Source organism: Schistocerca nitens, chromosome 1, assembly GCF_023898315.1.
Source record: "Schistocerca nitens isolate TAMUIC-IGC-003100 chromosome 1, iqSchNite1.1, whole genome shotgun sequence".
NCBI lineage: Eukaryota > Metazoa > Arthropoda > Insecta > Orthoptera > Acrididae > Schistocerca > Schistocerca nitens.
The window spans coordinates 129,485,842-129,508,045 of NC_064614.1; positions in this window are offsets into that span (position 1 = coordinate 129,485,842).

Consider the following 22,204-nt stretch of genomic DNA (forward strand, 5'->3'; position numbering starts at 1 on the left):
GTGTGTGATGTCCTTAGGTTAGTTAGGTTTAAGTAGTCCTACGTTCTAGGGGACTGATGACCTCAGAAGTTAAGTCGCATAGTGCTCAGAGCCATTTGAACCATGTTTGAATATTGAATGTTTTTGTTAAGATTAGATTAGATTAGATTTACTTTCATTCCAATTGATCCGTAGTGAGGAGGTCCTCCAGGATGTGGAACATGTGAGAAAAACAACAATACGTGACAAATATTTACAACTAAAACAAATAAGCTAATGTACCATTCCACAGGTTCCAAGTGGAATGATCGTCATTTTTTAATGAACACTGTCATTTTAGAAATACTAATGCACTGAATTTAAAATAAAAAAGTTTTTTATTTATTTATAAGGTAATACAACTACTGTAATACTTATTTACAATGAACACATTACTGCACTGAAATGGTGCAGAAGTTAGATTATACTAACACACACACAAATTTTCAATGAACACATTACTGCACTGAAATTGTGCAGAAGTTATGTTGTACTTATATACAAATCAGTTGGTTTTACTAAGAAATTCATCAATGGAGTAGAAGGAGTTGGCCACCAATAAATCCTTTAGGCTTCTCTTAAACTGAATTTCATTGGTTGTTAAGCTTTTTATGGCTGCTGGCAAGTTATTGAAAATGTGTGTTCCTGAATAATGCACACCTTTTTGTACAAGACTAAGTGACTTTAAATCCTTGTGAAGATTATTCTTATTTCTAGTATTGATTCCATGAATTGAGCTGTTGGTTTGAAAAAGTGATATATTTTTAATGACCAATTTCATTAAGGAATAAATATATTGGGAAGCAGTAGTTAGTATCCCTAGTTCCCTAAACAGGCTTCTGCAGGATGTTCTTGAGTTCACACCACATATAACTCTCACTGCACGTTTTTGTGCCTGGAAAACTATAGCTTGGCTTGATGAATTACCCCAAAAAATAATCCCATATGACATTATGGAATGAAAGTAAGCATAGTATGCCAGCTTTTTCATTTTTATATCCCCTATGTCTGACAAAATTCGCATTGCAAACAGAGATTTGTTAAGACGCTTCAGCAGTTCTGTGGTGTGCTCCTCCCAGTTGAATTTATTATCAAGCTGTAATCCCAAGAATTTAACACTGTCCACTTCTTCTATCTTCTTGTCATCGTATGTTAGACATATACTCTTGGGACACCCCTTACAAGTTCTGAACTGCATGTAGTGTGTTTTTTCAAAGTTTAGTGACAAAGAATTGGCTAGGAACCAGTGATTAATGTCCACAAATATTTTATTGGCTGATCTTTCTAAGACTACATTTGACTTGCTATTTATTGCAATGTTTGTATCATCGGCAAACAAAACAAACTTGGCATCTGGTAATGTTACTGATGAAAGGTCATTGATATACACAAGAAAAAGTAAGGGCCCCAAAATGGAACCTTGTGGGACCCCACATGTAATTAGTTCCCAGTTGGATGAGGCCTGATAGCTTGAAACATGTCTCTTTCCTAATAACACCCTTTGTTTCCTGCCAGAGACATAATATTTGAACCATTTTGCAGCATTTCCTGTTATACTATAATATTCTAGTTTACTTAAAAGGATATTGTGATTTACACAGTCAAGTGCCTTTGACAGATCACAAAATATATCAGTTGCCTGCAATTTTTTGTCTAATGAATTAAGCACATTTTCACTGTAAGTGTAGATAGCCTTCTCAATATCAGAACCTTTTAGAAATCCAAACTGTGACTTTGACAGTATGTTATTTGAGATAAGATGGTTAAAAAAACGACTGTACATTACTTTTTCGAAAATTTTTGAGAATTCTGGCAACAGTGAAATTGGACGGAAATTTGATGCTATTTCTTTATCTCTCTTCTTAAACAGTGGCTTAACTTCAGCATATTTCAGCCTTTCAGGAAATATTCCACTAATAAACGACTGGTTACACAGATAGCTTAATATGTTACTTAGCTCAGAATCACATTCTTTAATTAACTTTGTTGATATTTCATCATACCCACTAGATGTTTTTGATTTTAAAGATTTTATGATGGACATTATTTCTGTTGGGGTAGTGAGGGTCAAATTCATATTAAGGAAGTTACTTGAAATGTCTGGTCTAAGGTAATCCATAGCAGCATCTACCGAACCTGACCACCCCATCTTTTCAGTAACAGTTATAAAATGTTTGTTAAACAGTTCTGCAACACTACACACATCTGTCACCAATGTATCATTTACTCTTAATGCTATTTGTTCCTCTTCATGTCTGGTTCTACCGGTCTCCTCCTTCACTATATCCCATATTGTCTTCATTTTGTTATCTGATATGACTATCTTTTCCTTGTAATATATTTGCTTTGACATCCGTATTACAGTCTTTAATATTTTGCAGTATTTCTTATAATGTGCTATAGCATCAACATTGGAAATGTTTCGGAGTGACAGATACAGTTTTCTTTTTGTTTTACAAGATACCCCTATTCCTCGAGTAATCCATGGCTTCTTTGTAGACTTTGCTCTAACCTTGGTAAGTTTTGGGGGAAAGCAGTGTTCGAATAAGGTAAGCACTTTATTAGCAAAAATGTTATATTTTTCATTCATGCCATGAACGCTGTAAACATCAGTCCAGTGAATGTCTCTGAGGAGTGTCCTAAAATAATCAATTTTTGGCTTACTGATTACCCTTTTGAGCTCAGATTTAACAGATTTTATATCCTGTTCAGTATTAACATTTAACAGAAGGAACTGCATGTCATGGTCTGAGAGGCCATTGACTATTGGTTTTGTAATATAATTTTGTTCATTGGACTTTTCTATAAAGATATTATCAATGGCTGTTTGTGAGCAAGTGGCTATCCTAGTGGGGAACTTTACTGTGGGAATTAAGTTGAATGATAGTGTTACTAACTCAAACAAGTTCTTATTGGGAGAGTCTTTAAGGAAATCTACATTGAAATCACCAGCAACCACTATTTCTTTGTTTTTGGTTGTTAAATGGGCCAGTACAGCTTCAAGGTGGTTGACAAACAGATTAAAGTTACCTGCAGGTGCTCGATATACACTTAATATTATGAAGGATTTTTTGTGAAATTCTAATTCTGTTGCACATGCTTCCATATGCTGTTGTAGGCAAAATTTATGAATGTCTATGTTCTTAAATTTATGACAGTTCCTGATGAATGTGGCAACTCCTCCTTTCTCCATTTCTGATCTACAAAAGTGAGATGCTAACCTAAACCCTGTAACACTTAAAAGTTCTATACCAGTGGTCACATGATGTTCAGAGAGGCAGATTATGTCAGCTGGGTTTGAAGACTCTAATTCATCTATGCAGATAGTTAATTCATTAATTTTATTTCTCAGTCCTCGAATATTTTGATGCAATAAAGATAGCTGACATTTCTCATTGACTGAGTTAAGATTGGGTGGAGTTAAAATATCTGCTGACAGTTGAAAATTCTTAACCAATGGCTGTTTATGCTGATGTAATAAGCTGGAATTATGTTTTTTGATTTCTTTCTCAAACTGAAGATTTGTCTCAGTTCTAACCTCTCTTAAAATTTGCTTTCTTTCTGTCCTCCCTACCCTAAAAAAGGGTCTTTTCTGAATCCTATAACCACTGGTACTTTACCACTCATGACAGTGCCTCCCCCCTTTAACTTTCCTGCTATTTCCCCAGCCAATTTACCCTTCCCCTTCCTGTTGAGGTGAAGGCCATGCCTAGTATAATCCCACCTACTGAGAGAATCAACAGGAACCACACCAATGTGTGACCCCGCACCCGACATGAGCAGCCGTTCCAGCTCCAAATTAACTCTCCTGACAGAAGAGTTCAAATGAGATCGGTCATGGCGCCCAAGAACAGATACAAACTCAACACTAGTATGCTTCGATGCTGATGCAATCTTCGCCAGGTCACACTCTATACTGTACCCAGGATCTCTGTCAATACTGTTACCTGCCCCACCCACTATAACCACGGTGTCTTCCTTAGTGAAATCTTTGCAAAGTGATCCTAAATCCTCTGTCACCTGCTCCAGACCAGCACTAGGTTTAAAAAAATTGGTGACCTGGTATTCTGATCCTAGTTCATCCTGCAAAAGTTGGCCAACACCTCTTCCATGGGAACTACCTAACAACAACACTTTCTTTCTCTTTACTGATTTCCCTACATTCTTACTTTTCAATTTGCTGCTGAAAGTTTGTTGTGCCCTGTCTACACCTGCAACTGCTTGAGGCTCACCAGCTTCTAACTGAAGCAACAGGTCAAATCTATTTTCCACATTCACCATAAAGCTGTCAGACAAAGTTCTAGGCCTGTTCCTCCTGTTGCCTGTTGCCACTTCCCACCTCTCTTTACCGTTCTCCCTCCTTAACCTGTCAGGATCTCCCCTGGCCTTGTCTAACTCAGCCTGAAGGGCAGCAATTTTCCCCTCCTGTTCTAGTATCTTCCTATCTCTACTACAAATCCTACAAAACCACTGATGAGTCTCATTTACTTCCCCTATTCCCACGCCACTACAGTCACCCACATGGAAAAAACTACAGCACCCACCACACCAAAGCCCCGACCTAACAATTCTACGGCAAGTCAAGCACTTTTCACTCATGATAAACGTAATAGTTTATTAAGAATAAGTCAGTTAAATTACAGATAAACACGAAAATATGGTTACACAAATTTGGCCTATACGCAACTGTTTACGCAACTGTGTAAACAAACACAAGTGCAAAGTTTCTGAAACAACAACTTAAACTTTACGCTACTTTCCGGAAATGCTAGTTAAATAATGAAGAGGTACGCTAAGTTAAATTGCTGGAGAGAGCAAGGAACAACTAAACGAAATTCTATAGATTTGCTTCAGCAGAACGTAAACAGAAAATACGACTGTACGGTCTTTTCGTGTTTTCTGCTATATTACGTAAAGAAAAATGAAACCTTTAATGGTAGACTTAAACGGCACACTAATACACTTATTTACCACGTATTCAGTACTAATCTATATGTTTTATAATCTAAAATGACTTATCTTTACGAGAACACCAAAACTCGCGCTAGTCGCCTGGCTGCAGGGCTGCCAACCTCTGTTGTGGTTGTGATTACTGTTTATCTCTCGAACACATTGCACATTTCGTCTTTGCACTGACGTCAGTATCTCAAGCAATTTTTTCTACTCGTTGCTGCGAATGCGTCGTGTATCTCTTGCTCTCCCTTTCGCTTCTTGCAGCCACTACTTTGCGTACCCATCACACCTCAAGGCGAGGGCTACCAACATTGATCTGCTAAACATACAAATGACTGTATTTCTCTCGATCTAGACTGTTAGCGACAGGGATCAATACTTAAAAAAAAGTTATAGAAGGTGCAGAGAGCAATTAGGGGCACGTAGATGCTTGAGTAACTTCGTGAGCTGAGCGCTGAGTACAGCTTTTTTAATTCCTAGCAGTTTTTGCGGGTAGATCTGTAACACTTACGTTCGATATCGTGTAACTTGTACGTTCCCCTATGTGTAAGATGTATTTGCTGGTGTGCCACTAATTTTCTTCCTTTGTTTCCTTTCACCCATTGTTTCATTATTTCCAGTGTGCCATTCACTCACCTGATGTCCTCCTCGTCAGCTGCCCTTAATACAGTTTTCATAAGATCAGCCTTCCTCATCGATCCAACCTCTCCTCCTTCTCGTGTTCAGCATAATCCCCAGAACCTGCGTCAATTCGTCCCTCAACCTCTCGTAAGTCCCATGTACTCGCCTACATAACCCGCAACTTCTTGAATCACACTGTGATTCTCTGCACACTTTCGAGAATTACCGAAGACTTCCCCTAGTGGTCTCATCTCTTTTCGCATCTCCCATGTGTTAAACACCACCTGTTTCACTGTGATGACCGGTGATCACCGCGCTTCTTGCTTTGGGAACAGCACTCCCCTTTCCATGTGCTATAATCCGATATCTGTGTGGCTACATTCTTTGGTTCATTACATATGTAAATAATTGTTGTTGTTTTATGTAAAGTTATTTAAAGGATTTAATTTTTGAATGTATTTTTCAAAGCTATGTTCTTTTATAAAGTAAATATGTTAAACTGTTGTGTATAAAACTGGCTCTTGCATTGGGTACTTATAGATTTATATAGATGTAAAAGCTGAAGGCGAGAAGATGAAAGTTGGTTTGACGCAAAGTACTGCAAGAAGTCTATGTGAGAGATGGAGTCAGTGGCTAGGATGCCAACAGCGAACATCTTGAGAGCAAGGCTGGATTAATTATGCCTCAGATCAAGGTGTGTAATGGCTATTTGATCATGGTAATTATTGGTTTGCTGTGAATCGTAAAATTTTGGTCCCAAGAAGACGGTTTACAGAGCAGTCTTACATCAAGAGTATGTATGATTTTTTTTAAATTTTATCCATATTTCGCAGCTTAAAAAGATGACTGTATTCAATCTACTGGAGGTATGAATTAAAAAAACGCCTTCAGTCTCATCTTTTCGTGTTTACAAACATGTGTCTGCGAATGTGCCTCTTGAATGAAGTGATATGTACGAAAACGGTGGAGAAAAGAATGTATGATGGTGCCAAAACGTTAAAAACTCTTGTCTTGGATTGTTTGGATTATACATTTCACCTCATTCAAGAGAAAAAATAAAGCATATATTAAGACGAATTACACATGATGATGGACCCACAGGGTCCGAAATGCATCGTGTACTGAATAAAACACGAAAATTTGTGATTGAAGGAGTTTTTTAATTAATACCTCCAGAATTATGTATGATTATTTCATATTAATGCCACAGAAGATCGCCACAGTCACCACCTGCGCTAGAAGTAAAGTTTGGTATTGTATTTATTTGCATGGGCCAGTAAGTTGCTCTACATGCAAATAATAAATAGTTTAATTTCAACTGTGTGTTAATATTCGTTATTCACTTACCTAGACAGACTTCTTTTTCTAGTGGTGCAGTAATTCTGATTGTCCGAACTATGGAATCAGTACTCTTTGAAATTGTTTATTTCCTTTTGTGGCTATAGTCCTCTCAAGCGTTTATTTAATCTTTGTATGAAATGCTCCGTATGCCTAGTTAAAGTATTGCAGAAGAATAATTTCTAAGAAAAATTCCTAGTTACACCATTCAATTTTCATTCTAAACAAAAGCTTTGCTCAGTATTGAAGCAAGAGAATGGAACTGAGATTATTAGGAATGTTTATAGGTCATTACAGTTTAAAGCCTGCCATAACTATTCTGTAGTTTCCAGGTTTGTAATAGCGCTTTCATTCTAATATTTCCATTTATGTATGCATTTTGACTATGCCTAGTCAGAAGTATGTGCATAAACTAGGCCGACACTTAATGTCGAGCCAATATTTAAACGACTCTTACAGTGTATTATGAAGTCTATTATGAAGTTTAGTAATTATCAAGACATCTGTGTTCTTATGAAGATAACTGGATGCAATGTGAGAAGATATTAAAAGCTTCTGGGTCACCATGTTTTACTTGTGTTCTGCATGATACAAATATTTATATGTTCCACTTGAAGACAAATAGTAATTGTACCAACTAGCATAATATTGATAATCATTGTTATGTTACTGTCTTTTAAGAATAAACTGCTAAAGTTACGTCATGTCTAAATTAGCTGTGCTCGTCCCTTATTAAGTGGTATTGTGTAATGAGCGTTATTTTTCCTGCTTTAATACAGGCAGGGAGATTGCTTGCTGTCAAGACATTTTAAGCTTTTGTCTGTTTTGCTTATGCATAACTACTTTACAAAAACCTGTTAGTTTGTGCTATCGTTTCGCGTCAAATTTACAAAGTGGATTTCAGTTGACAGAAAAGTTACGTATATTCAAAGTAAAGTTATGCATAGTTGTTAGTTTCCTTGATTAACCGCATATTTACTTGTATGGTTACGAAAGAGGTTGAAAATCAACGAAAATGCTTCACAGTATACGCTACTTAAAAATTTTTAATTAAAAAACTTCGATGGAATTATATCACTCTTAATATTTACCGTAATATTTAATTATAGCAACTTTTACAGCGTCGTAGGACTATTCATACGTACCAAAAAGTTTAATTACAACAATTTTCATTGGATCGTAGTTCTATTTATATTTGCCATTTTATCTGCACTCATCCAAAAGTGTGACTTCATCGTCAACACATCTGAAAAAGTCTCTACAAGAAATGAAGAAATTTCTAACAATTCGTTATTCAGCCTTAATACATTCAACAGAATTTCTGTTTCTTACATCAATCCATTTGTTAGCTATCAATGAAAACATTCCTCCGGTATGAGCAATGGATCCAGAGTGCTCATTACAAAACACAATACTTTTTTCAAATTTGGCACATTAATTATAAGCTGAAGAAGCGTCTCGGGAGCTGGTAATGGGTGACAACCCATTTGTTGTCATCTTTGACCCCGCACTGTTCTGGATACAAGTAGTTTCCGATCCACCTGACGCTGAGCTCTGAAGGTGAGTTGTCGATCAGCTGCTTCAGTGCGAGGTATGGAAGCAGGGTGTTTGCTGCTGCCTTGTAAACTGATGTTGTGTGTCGCTTGTTGTCCCGTATCACTCCGCCTCTTCCAAATGTACCTCCTCCTCTTGTGATTCTTGAACAGAGTATTCACTATTAGTAGCTGAAATTTATTACAGGACTCAATTAGTCTTTCTCCTCTCTCATTCCTTGTCCCAAGTCTCCTGTAACCTTTTCTTCTACTCCTTCCCCTGCAACTACATTCCAGTCTCCCATGGGTATTAGATTTTCGTCTCCCTTTGCGTATTGTATTACCCCTTCAATATCCTCATATACTTTCCCTATCTCTCCATCTTTAGCTTGCGACGGCGGCATGTATACTCGAACTATTGTTGTCGGTGTTGTGTTTCCTGCCGATTCTGATAGGAACAAACCTATCACTAAACTGTTCACAGTAACACATTCTCTGCCCTACCTTCCTATTCATAACGAATCCTACTCCCGTTACAGCATGTTTTGCTGCTGTTGATATTACCCCATACTCATCTGATCAGATATCCTTGTCTTCGTTCCATTTCACTTCACTGACCCCTACTATATGAAATATCCGTACCTAAAGACTACAAGGTTGTACAGGTCACACCGATCCTCAAGAGAGAATATTGTAGTAATCTGTTGAATTACAGACTCAAAATCACTGACCTTGATTTGCGGTAGGACTTAGGAACATATGCAGTGTTAGAACATTGCGAACTACCTCGAAGAAACGGTCTGTCGTCACACAATTGGCACGAATTTAGAAAATATTGTTCTTGTGAAACACAGCTACCCTCATGCTCATAAACTAAGGATAATTGTAGAATGTGGTGCCACACAACATGACACTACACAAAACTGGCGCTAATAGCATAGGCACATAGGGAACACACACGACACAAATCTATAAGTCCACGGTAAGTTGAGAAAAGCGTCCCGAAACACATGTGCTACATAACGCCACTGTTTCCCGCGCATGTACACCGACGTCAATATGGGATATGATCACCGCGCACACGTACACAGGCCGCACAACGGGTTGGCATGCTCTCGATCAGGTGGTCGAGCAGCTGCTGGGGTGTAGCCTCCCAATCTTGCACCAGTGCCTATCGGAGCTCCTGATGTGTCTTAGGGGTTTGAAGACGTGCAGCGATACGTCGACCGACACCATCCCAGACGTGCTCGATAGGGTTTAGGTCTGGAGGACAGGCAGGCCACTCCATTTGCCTGATAACTTCTGTTTCAAGGTACTCCTCCACGATTGCAGCTCGGTGGGGCCATGCGTTACCATCAGTCTGGAGGAAGGTGGGACCCACTGCACCCCTGAAAAGGCGGACATACTGGTGCAAAATGTCGTCCCGATACACCTCACCTCTTACAGTTCCTCTTTCAAAGACATGCAGGGGTGTACCTGCACCAATCATAATCTCACCCCACACTATCAAACCGCGACCTCCATACAGGTCCTTTTCAAGGACATTAAGGGGTTGGTATGTGGTTCCTGGTTCACGCCAGATGAAAACCCGGCGAGAATCACTGTTAAGACTATACCTGAATTCGTCCGCGAACCTAACCTGCGACCACTGTTCCAATGAGCATGTACTGTTTTTTTGTCACCAGGCTTTACGGGCTCTCCTGTGTCCAGGGGTCAGTGGAATGCACCTTGCAGATCTCTGGGCGAATAAACCATGTCTGTCCAGTCGTCTGTAGACTGTGTGTCTGGAGACAACTGTTCCAGTAGCTGCGGTAAGGTCCCAAGCGAGGCTACCTGCAGTACTCCGTGGCCGTCTTGTGGTGTTGTACACTGTGGACGTCCCGTACTGTAGCACCTGGACAAGTTTCCTGTCTGCTGGAATCGTTGCCATAATCTTGAGATCACACTTTGTGGCATATGGAGGGCCCGTGCTATGACCTGCTGTGTTTGACGAGCCTCCAGTCGCCCTAGTACTCTACCCCTCATAACCTCATCAATATGAGTTCTTTGAGTCATATTCAACACACAGTCACCATTAGCACGTCTGAAAACGTCTGCGCACTTACTCGCTTCACCGTCCTCTGACATGCACCAATACACATCTGCATATGTGGACTGCTGCCAGCGCCACCGTGCGACGACCGCAGGTCAAATGCACCGCATGGTCATACCCCGAGGTGACTTAAACCCGCAAATCGCCCACCAGAGCGTTATTTCACCATGTATCAGCATTATACTTCATTTATGAGCATGAGTATAGCTCTTTATTCACAATAGGTAATGCGTACTACTGGCAGGGGATCTCAGACTAATTCCATATTTCTAGATTACCAGAAAGCTTCTAACACTGTTCCTCAAAAGTGACTTCTAATCAAATTGCACGCCTATGGGGTATCGCATCCGTTGCGGTATAGGATTCCATTTCCTAACAGAATGTTCGCAGTTACTAGTAACTGATGAAAAATCACCGAGTAAGACAGAAGTGATATTTTGCTTTCCAGAGTTGTAGACTCTCTGTTGTTCGTGATCTATAAAAACGATTTACGAGACAATCCTATTAGCCCTATTAGATTCTTTGCGATGATGCTGCCCTTTACCGCCGAGTAAAGTCATTCTGCATGTACTCAGCGCTGGTTGATGTCCCCTCCAGAAAGGTGAACGAAGGTTGTAGCTTGTCAGGCCCCAGATCAACAGGCCTGGGGTGGGACTAGTGTGTCTTGGATGAGTGTATCGTACGAGACAGTCTCACCAGATCTACACCGTACTTGCAAACGGCTATCAACTGCTTGCGTACAGAATCTGCTTCCATCACTGAAGACCACAACGCACCTTTCCATCTAACAAGTGGTCCTCTGACGGCACCAGCCGAGCCATGCACGTCAGTGCTGTTTCGTGAGTTGAAGGCGGGCTAGAGGTGTGCTAATAACCGGTTTGCAACAGTTCGTGTCGACACGTCTGAGCCCATAAGCCGTTTTGTTTGTCCTGTGGCCCTCACAAAACAACGATCCTGGTGGGCGTCTGTGTTGCGTGGACGTCCAGAACCTCGTCTACAGGTGTGAGAATGCTCACGTGACCACTGATGCCAGTATCATTGTACAACTGACGCAGCACGTCTCCGAAAGGACCATTCCACCACTCGGAAGTCCATATTTTGGCCCCTTTCAAACTCGCCCATTTGGCTGTAGGAGGCACAAGTGCATCTCTACATCTACATCTACATTTATACTCAGAAGCCACCCAACGGTCTGTGGTGGAGGGCACTTTACGTACCACTGTCATTACCTCCCTCTCCTGTTCCAGTCGCGTATGGTTCGCGGGAAGAACGACTGCCGGAAAGCCTCCGTGCGCGCTCGAATCTCTCTAATTTTACATTCGTGATCTCCTCGGGAGGTATAAGTAGGGCGAAGCAATATATTCGGTACCTCATCCAGGAACGCACCCTCTCGAAATCTGGAAAGCAAGCTACACCGCGATGCAGAGCGCCTCTCTTGCAGAGCCTGCCACTTGAGTTTGCTGAACATCTCCGTAACGCTATCACGCTTACCAAATATGTGACGAAACGCGCCGCTCTTCTTTGGACCTTCTCGATCTCCCCTGTCAACCCGACTTGGTACGTATCCCACACTGATGAGCAATACTCAAGTATAGGTTGAACGAGTGTTTTGTAAGCCACCTCCTTTGTTGATGGACTACATTTTCTAAGAACTCTCCCAATGAATCTCAACCTGGCACCCGCCTTATCAACAATTAATTTTATATGATCATTCCACTTCAAATCGTTCCGTACGCATACTCCCAGATATTTTGCAGAAGTAACTGCTACCAGTGTTTGTTCCGCTGTCATATAATCATACAATAAAGGATCCTTCTTTCTATGTATTCGCAATACATTACATTTGTCTATGTTAAGGGTCAGTTGCCACTCCCTGCACCAAGTACCTATCCGCTGCAGATCTTCCTGCATTTCGCTGCAATTTTCTAATGCTGCAACTTCTCTGTATACTGCAGCGTCATCCGCGAAAAGCCGCATGGAACTTCCGACACTATCTACTAGGTCATCTCCATGGCAAGGTAGCCTGCCTGGTTCACGCTTTTGCACCACACTGAGCCTTTTAGCTGTGAGCATCCCCTATTCAAGGGTAGACACAGATGGTAGACTCAGATGGCGATCTGGTAGCAATGCCACTACGCCATCTGTTGGCGGACGATGTTGAAGCTATTATCTGTATATCTGTTATCCCGTATCGTCATCAGATAAAAATCTACATCGTCTTTCTAGATCAACTAATTTTGTTTTCTGGCAGTATATAATGACGGTACTACATTATAAGGTGTTTTTCAATAAAATAACTCTAAAACTTTCGTGTACAAAAGCTATCGAAGAAAGTTGTAACAACTAGGTCCAGTCCCCCGCCAAGTTTTAACTTCTACAGCCACATCTACAAGGATTCTCTGCAAATCACACTTCAGCGCGTGGCAGAGGGTTCATCGAACCACTTTCGAAATAATCCCGAACAGCGCGCGGGGGAAACGGACACCTACGTCTTTCGGTGCGAGCTCTTATTTCCCTTATTTTATTATGATGATCGTTTCTCCCTATGTAGGCAGGTGTCAACAAAATATCTTCACATTCGGAGGAGAAAGCTGGTGATTGAAAATTCGTGAGAAGATTCCGCAGCAACGAAAAACCCCTTGGTGACCACCCCAAATCCTCTATCATGTCAGTGAGACCCTCTCCTCTATTTCGCGATAATGCAAATCGTGCTGCTCTTCTTTGAACTTTCTCGATGTACTCTGTTAATCCTATCTCGTAAGCATCCCAGACAGCTCAGAAGTATTCCAAAAGAGGACGGACAGGCGTAGTGTACCGGTCTGTTTTGTAGATAAATTGTTCGTAATTGTATTTCCTAGGTATTTAGTTTAATGTTCGACCTTTAGATTTGACTGATTTATCGTGTAACCTACATGTAAAGGATTCCTTGTTGCACGTATGTGGATGACCTCACACTTTTAATTTTTTGGGTTCAATTGTCAATTTTCGCACCATACAGATATGTTTTCTAAATTTTGCGATTTGTTTTGATCTTCTGATGACTTTACTAGTCGATAAACGACATAATCATCTGCAAACAACGACTGCTCAGATTGTCTTCATAAATAATTGAAAAAAATTGTTACAGTTGGGCCTGGTCTCCCGTACAGTTTTGACTTGTCACAAATGTCCATTGCACTTTGTACTCTACCAACTAAAGAGTATGAGCTTGTCATCTCAGGGATAAACTGTCCTTCAACGTGTGACAAACACGACGGAGAAGAAGAGTTTTGAAGAAGTGGATTCATTACGGTGTATTGAAGGGCCCGACAGCTGCAGCAGATACTGCTTGGTCAGTCTCCGTGTGTTTGTGTGTGTGTGTGTGTGGGGGGGGGGGGAGTGCGAGAGAGAGAGAGAGAGAGAGAGAGAGGGGATGGGCGGGAGTGTGTGTGTGTGTCTGAGCACGGCTGTGCTTAGCCGCGGAGAAGGACGCGGGGTTGGCGGCCCGGTTTGTTATGAATAGCAGCTCATTACGAGGAGAGCGCGGGAGAAAAGGACGCGGACAGAAATTTAAATTAAGCGTCGCAGCAGGTACGCCCCGACCGGCTTCACATATTTCGCCCAACTTTAATAACACGGCTCTTTCGGGTCGGAGCCCTAGAAGGTGGACCATTAAAAATGTAGATCCCAGAAGCTTTGTTCAAATTGGAGCCTCGTTCTTCCGCCGGTTAATAAAATTTCAGGGAACCGGCACGTTTTCTCCTACACTTTTTTTTAGAATTTTTTTTATTAAAAAAAAGAAGAAAAACTTCGCGCGCGTAAGCACTGACGCACACGCGTACCCATTCGCGTCGGCGATAAAATTAGCAGGTAGAACGCAGGAGGCAGCAAATGCGCGGTATTAATGTCCACTTTACATTAAAACAATGTAACGGCGGCGGCGCGGCCGGTGGAGCAGAAAGCGCCCGGGCCTAACGCGATTATCAGAACAAATGTCGCTGCCGACTCGCATTTGCTGCTCGAAACGCTAATTTATAGAGAGGGCCCTAGTTTGTAGCGCCGTAATCGAGTTCGCACCAACTGCGCAGCCGTCAGATGGCGTCACGGTTTCATGTAAACATGAATGAGCACTAAAAACTCACCACCTTGTATATATTCCAAAGTACGTGTATATAATGAGGCACGGATGGTGAGGCAAGTGATGCAGCATCTGTAGTTTTATCGCATGACTGATGAATGACGTGCTTTTGGGTTTCCAGCCAAGTTAGTGATTCCATTTTTTTTTTCATGATGCCTCGTTAAGCGACACAGCGATCTTGTTCAGGTGTTGTGGGTGACGTTATTGTGTACTCGACTGCCTGAAGTCCAACGAGTCTTAATTACTGTTGGTGTTCACAGCCGAGTTCGATTCCAGGTGCTCGCTACATTTTGGCCTTTGTACTTCATTTCTTGCTCTTTTCTTTCTTCCTTTGTCTCGTTAACTGCGTTGTCCCAGAAAATTGACCATTATACCACGATACTGGTCTTGTCCCCTAGACGGAGAATATTGCTGTACGATAATGTTATGTAATATTATTGAAATTCTCCCAAGCCTGCTCAATAGCGACGTCAGATGTTTTCCTTAGTTCGAGAATGGATTAAAAACTGATACAAGGCGTGAACAAAATTAACTTCCCATAAATTATTAAGAAAATTGAAGCTGAACGAGATAAACCATCCAGAGACCTATTTTTGGCATTGATGGTCTAACGTGTGATATACAGGGTGGCGCACGAAATGTGTTACCATTTTGTTTTTGAATGCAAACTGTATTGTCAATACAATCTGAAAGGAACATATACTACAACGAAGAGCTGTCCATGGAGATTTGTTCTAACTCAGCACATGCTCTATATGTCCACCATTTCGTTTCCTAACTTCCTTCAAACGAACACTGAAGTTAGTGATTACCCAACGGCACATGTCTTCCGTAATTTCACTGCAAGCTTGAAGAATAAGTCTTCTGAGCTCCATTAAATCACGTGGACATTTGGGGAAAATTTTTTCCTTTAGGTACCCCCAAAGAAAAAAGTCACACGGATTGAGGTCTGGACTATTGGGGGGCCAATTTAGTCCGTCATTGAAGCGACCTGGAAACCTGAGTGAAATGATCCGCATGTCGAAATGCTCGTGTAAAAACTCCAACACAGTGTTTGCAGTATGTGCTCTTGCTCCATCTTGCATGAACCACTGCGTGTTGAAGGGCAAGGCAGTAGCAAAGAAGCTGTGGAATGAAGCTATTGCGAATCATGCTCAAATAACGCTCGCTGTTCACAGTTTCTTCAAAGAAAAAGGGTCCAATAAGTCCGCGACTGGAAATTGCTGCCCACGCTGTAATCCTCGGAGCATGAAGCACTTGTGGGTTTTCAGTGGCCCAAAATCGTACATTTTGTTTGTTAACCACACCGTCTAAATGAAAATGCGCCTCGTCTGAAAACCAAACGTTGCTGAGAGTTTCTTCCGTATCCTCCGCCAACGGAGCAAGCAGTAGTCTCTGCTGCTTGTGTTCTTCAGTGAGCTTCTGTGCACAGGTCAACTTGTATGGGTACATATGGAGGTCACTTTTAAGAATGCGCTGAACGGAGCGTCTGAATATTCCCAGTTGCACTGCTGCCTTTCTACACGATTTCCCGGGACTTTCCTGTACAGCAACTCGTACCGCTTCAATATTCTCTGGCGAACAAACAGGCTTAGGCCGAGGTCTCTTCGCTTTATTTATTTAGTGATTTATTGTTCCGTGGGACCAAATTAAGGAGAAATATCCATGGTCATGGAACGAGTCAATACATGAAATTATAACACGATAGTAGAAACAGATAAAATGAAATATAAAAAACATATTCAGGCGACAAGTCGTAAGTTTAAATAAAGAAAATCAACAATGTAACACTGGAATTTGCTTAATTTTTTAGCTCTTCCAGGAGCTCCTCGACAGAATAGAAGGAGTGAGCCATGAGGAAACTCTTCAGTTTAGACTTAAAAGACTTTGGGCTACTGCTAAGATTTTTGAGTTCTAGTGGTAGCTTATTGAAAATGGATGCAGCATAATACTGCACTCCTTTCTGCACAAGAGTCAAGGAAGTACATTCCACATACAGATTTGATTTCTGCCTGGTATTAACTGAGTGAAAGCTGCTAACTCTTGGGAATAAGCTAATATTGCTAACAACAAATGACATTAAAGAAAATATATACTGTGAGGGCAATGTCAGAATTCCCAGACTATTGAATAGGGGTCGACAAGAGGTTTTCGAACTTGCACCATAGATAGCTCGAACAGCCCGTTTTTGAGCCAAAAATACCCTTTTTGAATCAGAAGAATTACCCCAAAAAATAATACCATACGACATAAGCGTATGAAAATATGCGAAGTAGACTACTTTTCGTGTTGAACTGTCACTTATTTCAGATACTGTTATAATGGTAAATAAAGCAGCATTTAGTTTCTGAACAAAATCCTGGACATGGGCTTCCCAAAACAGCTTACTATCTATCCGAACGCCTAGGAACTTGAAGTGTTCCGTCTCGCTTATAATATGCCCATTCTGTCTGATCAGAATATCGGTTCTTGTTGAATTGTGAGTTAGAAACTGTAAAAACTAAGTCTTACTGTGATTTAGCAACAAATTGTTTTCCACAAGCCACAAACTTATTTCATGAACTACATTATTTGATACTGTTTCAATATTACTCACAAGATCCTTCACTACCAAGCTGGTGTCATCAGCAAACAGAAATATTTTTGAATCACCTGTAATACTAGAAGGCGTATCGTTTATATAAATAAGAAACAGCAGTGGCCGCAGCACCGACCCTTGAGTAATGCCCCACTTAACAGTGCCCCATTGCGACTGAACATCACTACCACTCTCAATATTGCGGAGAATTACCTTCTGCTTTCTGTTCTTAAAGTAAGAGGCGAACCAATTGTAAGCTACTCCCCTTACTCCATAATGGTCCAACTTCTGCAGTAATATTTTGTGGTCAACACAGTCAAAAGCCTTCGTTAAATCAAAGAAAACTCCTAGCGTTCGCAACCTTTTATTTAATTCGTCCAAAACCTCACAGAGAAAACTGAATATAGCATTTTCAGTTGTTAAACCCTTTCTAAAGTCAAACTGTACATTTGACAGCAAATTATGTGAATTTAAATGCTCCAGTAACCTTGTATATACAACCTTCCCGAAAACTTTAGCAAACACCGATGGCATAGAAATAGGTCTAAAGTAGTCAACATTATCCCTGTCTCCATTTTTATAAAGTGGCTTCACTACAGAGTACTTTAATCGGTCAGGAAACCGACCACTCCTAAAGGAAAAGTTACAGATATGGGTAATTACTGGGCTAACATACTCAGAACAATACTTCAGTATTCTGCTAGATACCCCATCATATCCAGGAGAGTTCTTGGTCTTTAACGATTTAATTATTAAGTCAATCTCCCTCTTGTCAGTATCATTTAGGAGCATTTCAGTTAACAGTCTCGGAACACTTTTTTCTAAGAGCGCTATATGGTTCCCTGTTGAGACTAGGTTTCTATTTAGTTCACCTGCTATATTCAGAAAGTGATTATTAAATACTGTACATATATGCGACTTATCAGTAATACGGACATTCCCATTTCGCACTGATTCTATATCCTCGACCTGTCTCTGCAGACCAGCCACTTCCTTTACGACTGACCATATGGTTTTAATTTTATCCTGAGACTTAGCTACTCTATCTGCATACCACTTACTTTTTGCCTTCCTAATAACATTTTTAAGCACCTTACAATACTGTTTGTAATGGGCTGCTGCATTTAGATTTTGACTGTTTCTAACGTTTTGATATAATTGCCACTTATGTTCTACAAGATATTCTTATCCCTCTAGTCAGCCACCCAGGCTGCCTGTTTGTGCTAGTACCCTGTTTTGAACGTTCTAACGGAAAGCAACTTTCAAAGAGCACGAGAAAAGTCTTGAGAAAAGCATTATATTTATCGTCTACTGTATCAGCGCTATAAACATCTTGCCACTCTTGTTCCTTGATAAGGTTTACAAAGGTCTCTACAGCAACTGGATCAGCTTTCTTAAACAGCTGATGACTATATTTAACACGTGTCTCAGCACAAAAATCTTTTAGAGTTAAAATTTGTGCATCATTATGGTTCAAATGGCTCTGAGCATTATGGGACTTAACATCTATGGTCATCAGTCCCCTAGAACTTAGAACTACTTAAACCTAACTAACCTAAGGACAGCACACAACACCCAGCCATCACGAGGCAGAGAAAATCCCTGACCCCGCCGGGAATCGAACCCGGGAACCCGGGCGTGGGAAGCGAGAACGCTACCGCACGACCACGAGATGCGGGCTGCATCATTATCTGAAAGGTCATTCACCTTTTTGCTAACAGACTTCCCTTCTAGTAATGAGGAATGAACAAAAATGTTGTCTATGGTTGTTCTACTGTTCCCTTGCACTCTCGTTGGAAAGAATACGGTTTGCATAAGATTACATGAATTAAGGAGGTCTACCAGCATCCTTTTCCTTGCACAGTCACTTATACAATTAATATTGAAGTCACCACATATAACTAACTTTTTGTATTTCCTATAAAGTGAACCAAGAACCTCCTCTAGCTTTAGCAAAAATGTTGTGAAATTGGCGTCTGGGGATCTATAAATAACAACAGTTAGAAGTTTATCTCCATTAAATTTAACCACACCTGCACAACATTCAAACCCCTTTTCAGAGTAGTCCTTTGAAACATCAATTGACTCAAATGGGATGCCGTTTTTCACATACATGGCTACTCCCCCACACCGCAAAGAGCTCCTAGAAAAGCTGCCAGCCAACCTGTATCCCGGTAAAGGAAGTCTCTGAATTGTCTCCTTGTTTAAGAAGTGTTCAGATATACCAATAATTTCAGAGTCAACCTCTATATGCAGTTCACTAACTTTATCTCTAATAACTTGTATAAGCAGGAATACCTATCAGCTGACTTCAATCTAAAAATGGTGCAGCTCTAACATCTAAAAAAGGTGCAGCTCTAACACCCACTACTGCAGGAATTTTCCCATGAGTGATCCCACCACCCCCACCTATGCTGTCACCTATAAGCTTTGCCAACCTCCCCTTCCCATACCTGTTGAGGTGCAGGCCATGTCTAGTGAAACCCGTCCTGCTGATAGACTCCACCGACACCACTGAAATGTGACCCATGCTTTCTGTCATCAGCGCACCCCAAAGTCTCATGTTATTACGCCTGACGGCTGTATTAAGATGAGGCCGATCGTGACGCTGAAACAGTTCCAAGAAATGCACATTGGCGTTGCCAGTCTGAGTGTTCTATATAACATAACAATGCTGAAAAGAAGCTGCAAGGATAGTTGCACGTGTTAGGTACAGTTAACAGAAACCTCCTGAATAAAACCACGGAATCATTTATATTATATGACTGCGCCGTTACTACTCTATGGATCCACAGTATACACTTCAGAAATGAGACTTCTAAGACGTTTGGCCGGTTACTACGTGTGGATCAAAGCCAGGTAAAAGGAAACCTATGAGTACAGATCCAAGGGAAGAAGAAAGATAGGACGACCACGAAGAAGATGGTGCATAGTCAAATGAAAACGATACCGATGAAAAAAATTAAGTAAGATATTTATTGTTTCAAAACTAATCGTCGTTACTGTTAGTACATTTATCGCACTGTAAAACAATGCCAATGCCTCCCTGTGAAAATGTTTGCGGTCTCCTGTGGAAACACGATTACACCCACCCGTGCGGCTCTTCGTCAGAAGCAAATCAACGGTGACGAATGTCTTTCTTCAGGGCTACTAAAATATGGATTCGCATGACGAGAGATCGCGACTGTATGGAGGACGTGTAATGACTTCCAGGGAACTCAGAACAACCTTGGTGACATTTGAGCCCTCTGGAAAGCCCTTACAATTCTCCATACAGCCCCGAGATCTCCCCATATTTTTGTAGTCCTGAAGAAGGAGATTCGTGGCCTTCCATTTGCTTTGGACGAAGAAGTTCACGCCTGAATACAGTCTTGTACCGTAGGAGACCGGAAACATTTTTACATAATGATATTGACCGTCTTGTATCATAGTGCGATAAATACGTTAACTTCATAGAAGATCTCCTGCGAACTTTAGTACTCCTGGAAGCAAGCTCCTACCCTCAAGTATCCTTCTGTCACACAGGGGAATCACAGAAAGCAGTTTATAAAAGAAATTGTGTTTTTATGATTACAATTTAATTTGAATAAAACAAATAACAGGTTATCCCCAGAAATGAAATACTAACTGATTTAATATCTAATTTCCCTCCTGGATGCTGTTATACAAAATCAAGCACACAAGAACACACAATACATACATGATTCCTAATTGCGGAACAACTTGCCCAAGCGCACATTTTACATAGTTATTGATAAAATAAAATATCCATCCATCACGTATCTCCTCAATACACACACACTCTCTCTCTTCACATAATCCACACAGCGAAACGTAGCTAAATAATAGTTTTCAAAGTGGTTTCTATTAGGTCCGCAGCTACTGTAATGAACCCAAAGTCTAGAAAAATAACTTGTATGGACTGAATCCTGTTAGTTCCTAATGATATAGTAAATGAACGCATTACAAACCGTAACTCAGTTTTATTACCCCGAGAAGTTATTAAACGTTGTAGGTAGTTTTTTATATCTCAGAAAGTGCTGAAGATACTGATCTGAGATTTTTACGGTATAGTTGAATCATTAATGCAAATCTGTATGTGGAATATGAAAACTATCCAATAAAATTTATTACTATTACTTTAGATTCTTAGGGAGTGTGCATAATGAATCGTACGCACGTGGTACATCTACATCGACATAGATACGTTGCAAATCACATTTAATTGCCTGGCAGAGGGTTCATCGAACTACCTTCACAATAATTTTCTATTATTCCTATCTCGTAGAGCGCGCGAATAAAAACAAGCACTTATATCTTTCTGTGCGAGCTCTGAATTCCCTTATTTTATTGTGGTGATCATTTCTCACTATACAGGTCGGCGTCAACAAAACATTTTCGCATTCGGAGGAGAAAACTGGTGATTGGAATTTCCTGAGAAGATTCCACTGCAACGAAAAACGCCTTTCTTTTAATGATGTCCATCCCAAATCCTGTATCATTTCAGTGACTATTTCGTGATAATACAAAACATGCAGCCCTTATTTGAAATTCCTCGACGTACTCCATCAGTCCGACACCGCGCAGTGTAGTGTAGGCAGTCTCTTTAGCATTTTCTAATTGTCCTGCCTTCCCCACAACATTTTATATGTATTCCTTCCAATTTAAGTTGTTTGTAATTGTAATTCCTAGGTATGTAGTTGAATTTACGACCCTTATATTTGACTGATATATTGTGTAACCGAAGTTTAACGGATTTCTTTTAGCACTCATGTGGACAACGTCACACTTTTCGTTATTCAGTGTCAACTGCCAATTTTTATAAATCGTTTAGCAATTCGTTTTGATCTTCTGATGACTTTATTAGTCGATAAACGACAGCTTCATCTGCAAACAACCTAAGACGGCTGCTCAGGTAGTCTCCCAAATCGTTTATATACGAGGGCGGTTCAGAA